We start from the raw sequence: 14,381 nt of genomic DNA, 5'->3' as shown, positions 1-14,381 counted from the left end.
AACATTAGTCTTAATATTATAAAAACATATATTATTATTCCTTATTTCTCTTATAAAAAAGCTTTCTTACTCCATCCCTCTCTCACATAAACACCTAAGAAACACATTGAATTAATTCTATTGAGAATCTAGGCTTCAATTACTTCCAACTAGAACTCAGAGTTGACTTAAGTCGACAGATGGCTTGGGGATTGTTTAAATAAGACATTCTTTCACCCCAAATGTAAGCTGGTAAGATGTGCAATCAACTGGTACACTTCTGCACATAATCTGTAAAATTCCATTTTAGGAAAATGCATCCAAAGAATATTCAGTGAAGAACTAGTAACTTTTGAGTTTCATCCCCTTTTGGAGTATCCCAAACCTCATTTGCTTATCTTGCTGGTCCTTACTAAATAAATTGATTTGAAGCTATTTTGATGTTATTTTTATCTCAAATCCTTTTAATTAATACTGTGATAGCTATTATAAAGATTTTAATTAGCTATCCTTTTACCTCTAAACAAAGTTAAAGACAATTATGTCCTTTAAGAATTAAAGGAATCACTTATGCAAAGTTCTTCTGAGACTATTATCTCATACTAGAGGCCAGATGCACGAAATTCGTGCAAGAGTAGGTCTTCCTTCCCCTGGCTGCCAGCACCGGCTTCCCTCTGGCACCCAGGACCTGGGTTTCCCTCGCAGCCCCCGGCTTCTTCCAGAAGGATGTCCAGAAGGACATTCAGTCTAATTAGTATATTATGCTTTTATTATTATAGATTACTATAGATGGATTGACAATGCTGCTGATACTCTATTCCTCTAGTTCTGCTCTTCTTTTTGGCTGGCCCATCCCCAGTGCATTTACCAGTTCCACTGGCTTTCCTCTGAGTGTAATGACTTTCCTTGTACTCTGTTAAAAATATATCCCCACAAATCAAGAAGAAGCAGATTCAGACTAAGTGGCTGAGAAGATTTACATTCTATTGCTAACCCAGTTATTACTCTGCTGAAAACCCCATAGCATCAATATAATGAATCCCTCAACTTCTGCAGCAAGTGCAATTTTTCTTCCCAACCTCATTGGCTCCCAACTTTCTGCTTGACCTTTTATAATCTGCGTGCGGCAGAACTTCATTACAACCTTTTAAAGATGCACAAATGGCGCACAACACCAAGGTCACAGAAGATCCCAAGTGAAAACTTTTGAAACACCATTAGAATAGATATCGAGATCTCATTTAAAAGGCAGAATAACCTTATGGAGAAATCAAACCTCAGGCTTCAGTATGTCTCCCAAGGGCTGATAATACAAAATATTGACAATATGGTAAGTTGAATACACTCAACAAACATTTTTTTTAAGTGGAAAAGAATCTGATTTCTCAAGCTAAAAATGGCTGAGGGATCCTAAATGGCCCCTTCGGTGTTCTAGCTCAGTGCTGGAAGGATAATAGCATTAGAATGGGAATGCAGACAGGTTTCATTACATAATTCACAACATTGATGTAACCTCAAGAAGCCAGCACTCATATAGTTTTCCTTATCAGCTTGAGCCAGCTAAAAACACATTAAAATCCCATTGTAAAATAAGTTAAGAATGTGAAAAGCACAAAATTACAGCTTGGCTCTTCACATGATTATTGACCATAAGTGGAGGAATCTTGAAGTTATAAGAGTAAGTAAGTTGAACTGTAGGACAGGTTGGTATGTGGCTAGAAAGAGGAAGGGAGAGTTTAATTCTGATCGGAAATCTCCTTCAAGAAAAATGAATATTTGCTTGGAGAGGGAGAGAGTAACGGGAAAGAGCTCCAAAGAAAAGTTTTGTTCCACTTGCTTTAAAGCTTATTGCTCAAGAAGAATAAAAGAGAACCCATGTCTGGCTCTTTTTGCAGTTTTGGGTTGGGTCCCATTTTCTCTTTTCCTGCCCTACCTCTGCTTCCCCTTCCTCTGTTTTTCACAACTCATAAAGTCCAAGATATGCATGGTGGAGGCTGTATGATCTGCTAACATATGAGATGGAGCAGTCTGTTCAGGTTTATTTGGAATAGGGGAAACAAAATATTGACATTTCACTGCTCTCCCTATCATCTTCAACCCCAACCCAAATCCTATCTAATAATAGAGTAACATGTAAATTACCATCACTCCGCTACGCCCACGATTGGGCGGCGGGAGGCTGGGGGGTGGGACTCGGGGTGGCCTATCCGGCCATTGAGAGGCACGGATCCGCTGCCAGGGGGCCTGCCGAGGATACCCAGCTGCGCCTCTTAACGGCAGGGTAGCCAGGTGTCCGCGGCAGCCCCCCTCAGGGGCCTCTCAACAGCAGGGTAGCCCCGCTCAGCGGCCGCGGGCCATCAAAAGTGGGGGAGCTGGGTGCTTGTCTGCTCCGGCACCAGTGGACAGGCACCCAGCTCCACCGCGAAAAGCGAAAGCATGTAGGGGACCCTACACGTGCATGATTCAATCATGCACTGGGCCTCTAGTTTTTATTATAGAATGTATACTGAGTAGCATGTGCAAACACAGATGAAATATAAAAATGTCTCTGAATCGAAGACCTCCAGTTCAACAGTTGTGGCTCCATGATGACCACTCTCAATGCCCTCAGAAAAACTAAGTAATTTTTATAGATGCCTCCACTCCAATTCACCAGCAGTTTTAAGGATGACAAAAGTCAGAATTCAGAAGCTACAGATATTAGTTATGAATCCATGAGGGCCTTTGGCCCTTGGATGCAGTGTGTACAGTGGAATAAGAATGTGAGTTATGTTACCACAGCACAGCCAGGTTCCAGTGTCCAGCTCAGACACTTGCATGCTATGTTTATTCAGCAAAGTTACTTACCTTCTCCGTGCCTCAGTTCTTTCCCATCAATTTGTAATAGCATCAACTTATGGAGTTATTTTTTTTTAATTAGAAATAATGCCTTGGCTGGTGTGGCTCAATCTGTTGGGCTTCACCCTGTGCACTGAAGAGTTGCCAGTTCAATTCCTGGTCAAGGCGCATGCCCAGGTTGTTGGATCCATCCCTGGTAGGGGGTATGCAGGAGGCAGCCAATCAATATTTCTCTCTCACATCAATGTTTTTCTCTCTCCTCTTCCTTCTTCTCTTTAAAAAGAAATATTGTTTTTAAAATTAAAAATAATAATCCATGTAGAGCTTCTTGCACAGAGTTTGCCCTTAAGGATTCGCATTAGGTGGTGATGGTACATGCCTTGATTCTAATATTTAAAGAAGTCATGGATGTTCATTTTCACCAAGAAGAGTCTTAATAACTGTAATAAATGCTTAATTAGCTTAAAGAGGAGGTATGGTTTTCTCAAGATTTTTTCAGAGAGGTTAATTTCATTTAGTTTAATACACTATTTGACAAAGAGTAAACATTTTATATCATGCCCACCAATTTGATTATGTAAGTCCCCCCGCCACCCATTCCTTTCATTTATAGTAGTTCCACTCTTAAGCAATTCCATCTCATTGGCACTGAGAATACTGTTATATGGAATTCTAATATACCATCCTTCCCATGCAAATGTGCCTTTAGACCGTGATAACCCTTGGCTCTATTTCATAGCCTAAATCAATGCTGGGGACAGTGATCTGATCCCTTTACTATAGCTAAGTTGCCCAGGAAGAAATACTGGATTGAACCATATACCCTGTCAGGCTCTCAGCCATAGGCTCTGGGGTCCAAGCAGTACAATGGCTGGCAGCTTTGACAGTGGGCACAGATGGAAAATAATGGAGGTGCCCAATTAGCACCAGGCACATCATGGAAGCTCAGAAAAGTATTAAAGAGCAACAGGAAGCTGTTCATACTCTCTGTACATACAGATGTTATACACATTTGTGAATATATTTGTAGATCAGATTACTCACATTTCATCCCCAAACCCACAGGGTTGAAGGTAAAAGACGTGGCATTTGCTTTAGAAGTTTTCAATATCTTGCATAAGGACATGTGTAACCTTTGGCAATATAACTTATCTTTAGATAAGGAGGTATCAGAAAAATTATTACTTTATATATTTCTGCTTTAAAATTTCCTGCTTTAAAAATATAAAAAATATTGTAAGAAATACAATATTTTCAAAGTAATCATATAAAGCACATGACTAATTCTAAACCATCCTTCCATGTGTTGGCAGAGACAAGGCAGGTGAAATTAAAGGATATATTAATATTTTTATTAATATTTAAAATATATGAAAGTGATTTATAATGCAAATTCCTCCAGTTATATATATATTTTTTAATTTTTTTAAATTGATTTCAGAGAGGAAGGGAGAGGGAGAGACAGAAGCATCAACTATGAGAGAGAATCATTGATCGGCTGCTTCCTGCATGACACCTACTGGGGATCGAGCCCACAATCCAGGCATGTGTCCTTGACTGGAATCAAACTGTGATCTCCTGGTTCATAGGTTGACACTCAACCACTGAGTCACACTGGCTGGGCCCTCAAGTAGTTTTTGATTCATTTTCATTTATTTATTTATGAATTCTTCAACAAATATACACCTACCAATTGTGTTTCAGGCATTTTGATGATCCCTGGGAAATGGCAAGAAAGAAGCAAGATGAAATACATAAAATCTCTCTATTTAGTGCTGCAACATGGCACTCCGAATGCTCTTTTCCCAAATCTGTAAAAATGAGATTCATTTGCAATGGCATGGGAACTGGGTCCAATTCATGCGCTTTTATCTAATTTAACTGAAACAGGTACTCTCCAGTAAAAAATGCTTTACTTTGCCATAAAATTTCATTACAGAATGTGTCAAAACGATGTACAAGCATATGGAGTTAAAGAAGTTAAGTTTTCATAATTCTAAAAAGTCAAATGTGAAAATAAAACCTGCCTCTCTGGCTTATTCCCCATGTACAGATTGCTTATTCATGAATAATGATATAAAAAGCTCTGAACTCATTCACTTGATAAAGGAGGCATAAAAAATACTGGTACATATATTCTTACCTGCCTTGTTACCACTTGCCATCTGTATTATTACTGCATTCCACAGTCACTTAACTGGAAAGGCAAAGAAATCATCTTAGCTGTAACTCCCTCAAAATCACCACCAATGCCCAGGGAGAATGCCAATCTGAATCTTTTACTCTTCCTTCTATATCTGACTCCACAATATCTAGGACATCTCTTCAATATCTAAGACTATTTCATTTTATTGAGAGAGAAATAGAAAGATGGATATAGCAAATTAAAGGAAATTATTTACCCTTCCATCCCCCACCAAGCAGAACTAGTTGTGTCATTATAACCAGGGAATTTAGCAGCGTCAGTTCCCTTGATTGCAGATGACTTCCTCTCCATAAGGGAAAGTCATCCTTTTTGATTGAGCTTTGGGGGAGATGCTAATGGAGAACTGAGGGGGTAAAAAGGATCCCACCTAGCAAGTCAGATGAGCAGAATGAACTCTGGAAAGCAATAGTTGATAGATGTGGCAGCCAAATCCACACCATGACCATTGTAGGATCAATGCTACTTTCAGCCAGAGATGGCTTCTGGTGGCAACAATAATATATATTGATTAGACAACTTTATGGAGGGTGATTCTTCAAATCCGCTTGCCAAGCAACTCATTTCTATGCCTTGTGTCTTGGTGGAAGGCTATCTATATAATAAAAGCCTAAGCAACCATTACGGCGGAACGACCAGAATCACCAGTTGCTGATGTGCATTGACCACAAGGGGGCAGATGCTCAATGCAGGATCTGCCCCCTGTTGGTAAGTGCACTCCCACAGGGGGAGCACCGCTTAGCCAGAAGCCAGTCTCTTGGCTGGCGAGCGCAGCAGTAGAGGTGGGAGCCTCTCCCGCCTCCACGGCCGTGCTAAGGAGCAGCAAGCTGAGTGGTAAGGAACAGTGAGCAGGTGGGTGGTAAGGACCGAGGGGTCCTGGACTGCGAGAGGGATATCCAACTGCCAGCTTAGGCCTGCTCCCTGCCTAAGCTGCATTCAGACATCCCCCGAGGGCTCCTGAACAGTGAGAGGGCACAGGTCAGGCTGAGGGACTTCCCCCCTCCAGAGCACAAATTTCATGCACCGAACCTCTAGTCTGTCTATCTATCTATCTATCTATCTATCTATCTATCTATCTATCTATCATCTATCTAAAAGCCTAAGCGACCGAACGACTGCTTGACTGGTCACTGTGATGCGCACTGACCACACAGGGGGCAGATACTTAGTGCAGGAGCTGCCCCCTGGTGGTCAGTATGATCCCACAGCCAACTTCCCATGGCCGGACAACCTCTTGTGGTCCTTCCACCTGGTCCACCAGTCCCAATCAGCCCTGATCATTGGGCAGGCCGAGGGACCCCACCTGTGCACAAATTTGTGCACCTGGCCTCTAGTATGTATATCCTATATAATAAAAACCTAATATGCAAATTGTCCCCTCTACTGGGAGTTCAACTGGGAGTTCAACCACTCGGTATGACGTATGCTGACCACCAGGAGGCGGTGCAGAACATGGTGGGTGTCGGCGACGTGGCACTGGCAGCGGGAGGCAGTGGAGGTGCTGCTGGCCCCGATGGGCCCTGATGAGAGTGGGACTGCAGAGGGATGGTGGAGCAGGTGAGCGGGCAGCACCAGGCCAAGACAGATGTGAGTGGAGGCCTGATCGCCCCGCCGATCGCCCTGCAGACAGCGGTAAGCTGAAGCAGTGGAAGGTGGGGCTGCCACCTGGCTCCCAAGCATTGAGGGAGAAAGGGCAAATAGCAATATTAAAATATTTCTTCAAATTACTTTCCTTTCAATGTGCACAAATTCGTGCACCAGGCCACTGTGTGTGTGTGTGTGTGTGTGTGTGTGTGTGTGTGTGTGTGTGTGTGTATTAGAGGCCCAGTGAATGAAATTTATGCACTTGTAGGGTCTCTCAGCCCGGACTGCAAAAGGGCTCAGGCCAGGCCACTGGTGCACGATTGAGGCTGGGGAGGGACTCGGGAGGTTGGCCAGCCAGGGAAGGACTGTGGGAAGGCTCCAGGGTGTGTTCAGCCCATCATGCTCAGTCCAAATCAGCTGGACCCCAGCAGCAAGCTAACCTACTGGTCAGAGCATCTGCCCCCAGGTGGTCAGTGCACATCATAGTGAGCGGTTGAGTGGCCTTAGCATATCATTAGCATATTACACTTTGATTGGTTGAATGGCCAACTGGACGACCGGACACTTAGCATATTAGGCTTATATATATCTGACCGGTAGGTTAGCTTGCTGCTGGGGTCTGGCTGATCAGAACTGAGCAAGATGGGCCAGACACGTCCTGGAGCCCTCCTGCAGTCCCTATCCAGCTGGCCAACCTCCCACATCCCTCCCTGGCCCAATCCTGCACCAGTGGGGTCCCTCGGCCTGGCCTGCACCCTCTCACAATCTAGGCTGAGGGACCGCCACCCCCCCGAGTGCACAAATTTAGTGCACCGGGCCCCTCTAATATATATGTAATTATACTTTCAAACCCACAGACCTAGGGCTATGGGATGCCAAAGAGTCCTGCTGCCAAATTAAAGCTTATCAGCAAGTCCACAGGTGCTGATTTCTGTTTCTGCTAAGCATTGCAGCATAATGTCTAATTACCCAGAATTGTCCCCTTCCCCCACAAAAAACAGTGCCCTGACAGATCAATGCCTCTAAATTTTGTTGTGATACAAAACACCTAAATTATGACTTATTTCTCTTCTCCTCTAATTACAATTTACAGCCAATTTGAAACCAATTAAGTTCTTGTTTTTTTTTTTTCTCCCAGTCTGCCACTAATAGGCCCTAAATTACAAGAATATACGAAGCTGTGGCACATCAATCTACAGTCACAATACTTGTAGTAGGGTTGTCATAAAATTACAGAAGGATAACAAAATGATTGGATGTAATTAGGTGAGAGGAAAATAGGACCCAACTCAAAATGTCAGTCAGCAAGTAATTAATCCTAATATAGAAAAATGTAAAAAAAGTATATATGTAACTTAAAAGTCACATTATTTAAAAAACTGTATTCCCCAAGGCAATGAAAGAATCAAAAAATAAATTAGAAGTCCTTTATTATTAATTTGATCAAGTTCATGTTTATCATAATAAATAATGACAAAGCTTCTCAATTTATTAAAATTGCCTGAAAGGAGAATGGTTTTCTTAAGTCTGAAATACAACATTTGAGCTTTTTTGCAAATGACATACGGAAATGTAATGTTTAATTAAATGCTTTATTACAGGAAAATAAAAACAAATGACCATTCTCTCTGTGAGGAGTGACTATAAAAAATGTTTTCAAGCCCTAGCCAGTTTGGCTCAGTGGATAGAGTGTCAGCCTATGGACTGAAGGGTCCAGGGTTTGATTCCAGTCAAGGGCACATGCCCGGGTTGTGGGCTTGATTCCCAGTGGGGGCCATGCAGTAAGCAGCCAATCAATGATTCTCTCCCATCATTGATGTTTCTATCTCTCTCTCCCTCTCCCTTCCTCTCTGAAATCAATAAAAACATATTTAAAAAAAATAAAAATGGTCTTCAAGAATTATGTGGTGAGAACTTTGAATTCTTCTCTGTGCTGATAGTAAAACCCGGTCCAATAAAAGATGTTACATTTACCACTTTTAAGAAAATTATAACACTGAGTTAGTAAAAAGAAAAACATCAGACTGTTTATTCAAACAGGTGAATGATAATTTTATATTACATATAATTCAATAAAAAGAAAAAAGTAATTATTTTCCAAGATGAAAATTATTAAAACAATTTTTCCAGTCTATCTTTGTTTTCAGTATAAACTGCTTTCAGAACCCCAAGAACCTGATTTCAAAAAAAGAAAAATAAGCTATACTGTCATTATTAAGAAAACACATTTGAAAGAATGAAGCATAAAGTATGGGAGAAATGGAGACATGAGGAATCACCCAATACAGTTACTACAACACTGCAAAATATCTAAAATGTATTTCTGGTTAGATAGGCTGTAAGATATGGTTAAGAGCTTGATTTCTGGGGATAGAGCTGTGCTCAAATTTCCTTAGGCAAATTACTTAATCCCTTTAAGCCTTAGCTTTCTCATCTTTAAAAAAGGATAATAATGGTATCTGCCTCATAGAGTTGTGAGGATTAAATACTAGAGGTAATGCATGTAAAACTGGAGCACACTGCTTGATATAATCTGCTCTCAATACATCTTAGCACTTATTGAAAACACAATTTATACTTAGATCCTGTTCAGACAGATAGATGGGCTGCAAACTACTGCTAAAAGAGACAAACAAAACAAATTCAATGTCCTGTTTTATTGGCTACTCATACCTGACATTAAGAATGTTCTGACTTTATTGATAAGATTAAGGGGGGAAAATCAAGTATGGAAGGGATTATTGCGAACATTTACAGGGTGCTCCCAATGTGTCAACCATTGTTTTACCTGTTTTATATATGTTAAACCATTTTATTCTTAAAATCTGAAGACAGGTTCCATTGTTGCGTGCCCGGCCTCTCCACTAGCTGTTTGAGGGTGAGGATTATGTTTTAGGGGCAAGACAGAAGGTAGTACATGACGTTCAGTTGTTGCTTAGGAGTGCTGAACTGAACACATGAGTGAATCTTTCCAAAATGCCCCAAATCTTTCATGATTTCACAAATGCCCTGCTTTTCAGATTTCTCTCCACCTTTGTCCTCCAGATGCCTATCATTCTAGTCACATAAGACAAGTCAGTTTCTTTCTTAAAAAGAAAAAAAAAATTGATTTCAGAGAGGAAGGGAGAGGGAGAGGGAGAGAGAGAAACATCAATGATGAGAGAGAATCTATGATCACCCACCTCCTACACGCCCTCTACAAGGGAATTGCTCTGTTTGCAGATGTAAATTCAACGTGTTCATGGGAGGAGGTGAGTTCAGGATCTTTGTCCACTGCCATCTCAAACCGGAAGCCTGTGTTGCTCCTTCCTAAGCCAGCCAACATCCTCTTCTTCCCAAAGCTAGTTCAAACGTTGCTTCTTCAGTGAAATATTCTCCAGGTCCTTCAACCAGAATGAATACAGTACCACCCTACTTAATGCATTGAAATATATGCTATAATAAGAAATACGGCAATTTGTTAAAATGTGTTTAAGCTAATATGTTCACGGGTCCCAATAAACTTTGCCTCCTGGCTTTTTTAAGCGTTGGTGCTTATTTATGATAAGTTATTCATTTCAAGTTACATCCCTTGCTAAATTAAAAAAAAAATTCATCAATTCTCTTAACTCTTTAATAAAGCCTCCAGAAGAAAAAAATAATAATAATATTCTTTTGAGGAAAGCAGAAAAGTAGAACATGCTATCAACCCAGAATCATGTCAGAGTATGTCTCAAACACATATGTCTTTACAGATTGATGCACCGAGTAATTTGGTCCCTACCTAACACATGTCCTACCTTTGCCCCAGATTGCAATGACAATCTCATCTGTCACTTCCCACCTGGCACCTTCATAAACTGGTTCATAGAGGAGAAAGTCCAGGGACACCTCAAAGTGAGTGTGAGGCTGCAAGTAAAAGGAGAAATGAACATCTTACTGAATAATTGCTTGGAGTGTGTGAGCCTTGAGCTAAGTGGGAAAACAGACTATGTTACATGAATAACTAAATTTCTCCACAGAGAGGTAGGGGGCCTTTATGGGCACTGGAAAATCAAACAACACACATGTCTAGAGCTATCACTGTCCAACGCATAAATCTACATCTCTTTTTAATAGTATTGCACTGCGTCTTTCCTCAGACAAACAGAAAATTAGACAGAGCAAAAGCATGTGAGGCTTGTCTATGTGCCAGTGATATATTTGTCACTCCTGGTTGGGTGGGGTAAATATATTAATGACACAAAGTCTAATTCCACAGTCTTTTTTGGGCTTTCACACAAGCTAATGTCCCTTGCTCTCAAGAAACACCTCCTTTTATTCGTTTGATCCCATTAGTTCTCCCCATGCCCCTGAGTCGCATAATTACCCCTTTCCCTTAGTTTTTGTGAGATGCCCTGGTTTATAAGCTTTTCAATCTCATTCACGTCCCTGAAGCATCCTCCAAGCGTCCATGTAGAGTTGATTGACATACATAAGGGTAAGAGAAAGTCAGAGCCATTCCAAATTGATACTAAGAAGTCTGCCTCACAGCAGATTGCAAGAAACCTGCTACAGCAAATGCCAATTCACAAAAAAAGCAAATGGGAGCCCTCCTTGGTGTGTGTGGCAGCTGCCAGCACACAGAGGTGAAATTGGAACGGCCTCATCAGTGAAACGTGGGGCTTGGCAACATATCAGGGGTGATACACCAAATCTTCACTGAGCCTGTCTCTTCAACTTGGGCTAAGAGAGCCCACCTGGGACTCTTCACAAATGAGCATGATGGCATTGTGGGAGACACCCTGGAATGGGAGACCCATGGGGACTTAGGTGACCCACTCTGACTCCTTGAATCTCACGTTTAGCATTTTTTAAAAGTAAAATCTTATCTCTTAAGGTGATAATTCCTGCAACTCCGATACGTAAAACAAGTAAATCAGAGTTGGTGTGGTAGAACTGGAGTAGGGGACTAGACCTCCTGCTTGGTCTCTTACCTCCTGCATTTGGCCAAGAGGGAAGTCTAAAGAACATCAGAATCTCACAGAAAATTCTTTGCAAACCATGGACTTGGTGATTTCACACACTCACCAAGTCCTAATCTCCAGTGAAATGCCCTTGGACTTTCAAATATTTATACTGACATCCTTAGGAGCACTGTTGACGGCACCCCTTGACAATGCTTTGCTGATTGTGGCCAAAGCTTTTTTTCCCATTATCTGACCTCTTAACCTAGTGCACTCTTCTCTCTGTTGCTGGAGTCATCATGCTCAACTGGCTAAAGAGACAGAAGTGACACTTCTTGCCCACAGAGAAATAGCTCTAGTACCCATTGCACCACGATAGCTTCCCTCCTGTGATTTTCAAATGTTCTTCAACATTCATGAGTTCAATCTAAAGATATTATCAGCTGAGAAAAGAAAAAGTTTTAAAGAAACCCTTGGTGAGAATAAGTCCAAGTGGTTGGTGCAGCATAGTTCCGAGGGCGGGAAGGCCTAAAGCACAATGTAATTAATTTCATTTTTTAATCCAAAGCCTAGCTTACTTTTTAAGATAAATAATGCACTATTTTCTATCAGTTTATCATAAACTTTTTATCTGTGAAAAATACTTGTTCAATCTGGACCATAATCATACTAGGAATAAGAAAAATAAAAAAAGTAGAAGTTTCAGTGTACAAATTTTGCTGAATTGAATCTCTTTATTTCCATGGTTATCACTAGAAGCATCAGCTAAAAACATAACCCCAAAATGGTTTTCCCGGGCACTCCAAGTGTTTAACTCCCTAATACCAGTACCTGAGTAGCCTAAAATAATGCCCATTCTTTTGCACTCTAGTCAGTTGAGTTCTAGAACTCTAGTGATGGTCTTTGAAATAAAATGCTATTCTGTCATGCAGCAGCACATGGAAGTATTGGTCATGTTTAGTATAAAATTCAGAACGTACACTTATCTGCATAACTCTTCCTGTCCCTTTTCATAGACACTACAAACGACCTCTAGTTATTATTTTAAACTTTTTTCTTCCTATTTCTTAATATTGAACAGTAAACCTAAAATGCTCACTTTTTTCTCTTGCAAATATTTAACAGAGCGCAGCCTTCTTTCATCAGTCTTAACTCCCAAACAAACGTTGTATCCTCCTCTGTATCCCTTTATTCAGGATTCTCCTATCGGTATCTTTAGCCCTCAACATTAAACACCATATTGATTATCTGGCTTCTTTCTCTCAGTATTCTTAAACAGTTCTCTTATGTTGGCCCGGCACATCCATCATTCTGTATTCCTCTTTTATACATAATGAATAATTTTATTTACATAGTGTCCAGTTCCAAAGAATTAAAGCATTTTAGATTACTTTGGGGAAATGTGTGTAATCAATTCTGACAGCATCTCTGAGACAGGTGGAAGCAAAACACCATAATCCATTTTTACTAAGTAAGAAAGATGGCACTGGAGATAAGGGATTAGCCTTGGGCCGCACTGTCATTTTCCAATAGTTACAAATGACATTGGATCACTGGCCAAGTTCGCTAGCCCTCTTTATATTCTTTCTTCCATTCCCATTGCGACCTCCCTAGTTCAGGCCACCTATACCCTTGTCATAACACTGAGACCTCCCATCCCAGAATTCTGCTCTACTTTGTTCTATCGTTACTGCCAGATGTGTCTTCCTGAAGAACTTCCCTGATCATGCCACATATTAGCACATAAACCTTCAATAGCTTCCTATCATCCAACAAATTAAATATTACTTTTCACATACCAGCATTTCGGGTCTCAATCTAACTTTTAAATACAACAATAACAACTGTCTATGTATACTTCAGTACTCGACATGACTAACAGTTATTAACTATTCCCAAAATCTCACACTTTCTCTCTTCCAAATCTTTGCCCATACTGTTTCAGATATTCTGAAGTACTTGTCCCCTCCTCTCTGCTTTAATCCTGGGTGATTATTTTGAATTTTTCTGCTTCATGAATCTCACCATGGATCTGCTTCCATGAATCTCACCATGGATCTGTTCCTTTTGCAAAGGAGCAGAATGCTGTGCTTGCCTTTTAACATTTATGATAGTCTAACTTATTGTTTGACTTTTTACTTATTTCACCACTTTTTATAGAATACCAAAAATTTTTAGAACAATAACTGTTTTTCTAGCATTAAAAAAAAATCTTGTTACCTAGCATCTGTAATTCTATATAAAAAAAAGCTAATATGCAAATCGACCAAACAGTGGAACGACCAGTCGCTATGATGTGCACTGACCACCAGGGGGCAGACGCTCAATCAGGAGCTGCCCCCTGGTGGTCAGGGCTCTCCTAAGGGAGCAGGCCTAAGGAATCAGTCAGACATCCCCCAAGGGCTCCCAGACTGAGAGAGGGCGCAGGCTGGGCCGAGGGACCCCCCCCACCCGAGTGTACCAATTGCGTGCACTAGGCCTCTAGTTACTTATATTATAAAAATTCATATGTATTTAATTTATATCCATTAACTATATTTTATCATATTATTAATGTTTCCTATTCTCAAGTACTTTTTATTATGATTCATAAATAATCATTTATCATTATCCTCTTTAAATTCTTGAACTTTGTTTTTTCTATCACTTTTGTTGGTTCCTATTTAATCTCTTAATTTTGGCATTACTTATAGATTGGCACATCCATCTTTATGAATTGGTTCTTGCCTCTTCTACAGTCCCTCCAGAAGAAATGTTTTTCCTCATAACTCTAATTGGTGACACATGACACTAATCTGCAAGTTTTATTTCAGCCCTGATTGGTTGCCTTTCCAACTGTCTCCTTAAATTTG

At 40.6% G+C, this 14,381-nt stretch overlaps 1 protein-coding gene across 6 annotated transcripts in view; it reads right to left on the bottom strand.

Moving 5' to 3' along the window:
- NLGN1 (neuroligin 1) overlaps positions 1–14,381 on the bottom strand; it is a 698,104-nt gene that overhangs the window by 227,057 nt on the left and 456,666 nt on the right. The gene's annotated exons all lie outside the window — the stretch shown is intronic.

This window comes from Eptesicus fuscus, chromosome 3, assembly GCF_027574615.1.
Source record: "Eptesicus fuscus isolate TK198812 chromosome 3, DD_ASM_mEF_20220401, whole genome shotgun sequence".
NCBI classification, from domain to species: domain Eukaryota; kingdom Metazoa; phylum Chordata; class Mammalia; order Chiroptera; family Vespertilionidae; genus Eptesicus; species Eptesicus fuscus.
The sequence above is the reverse complement of the archived record's forward strand: the minus strand, read 5'-3'. Positions and strand labels throughout refer to the sequence as shown.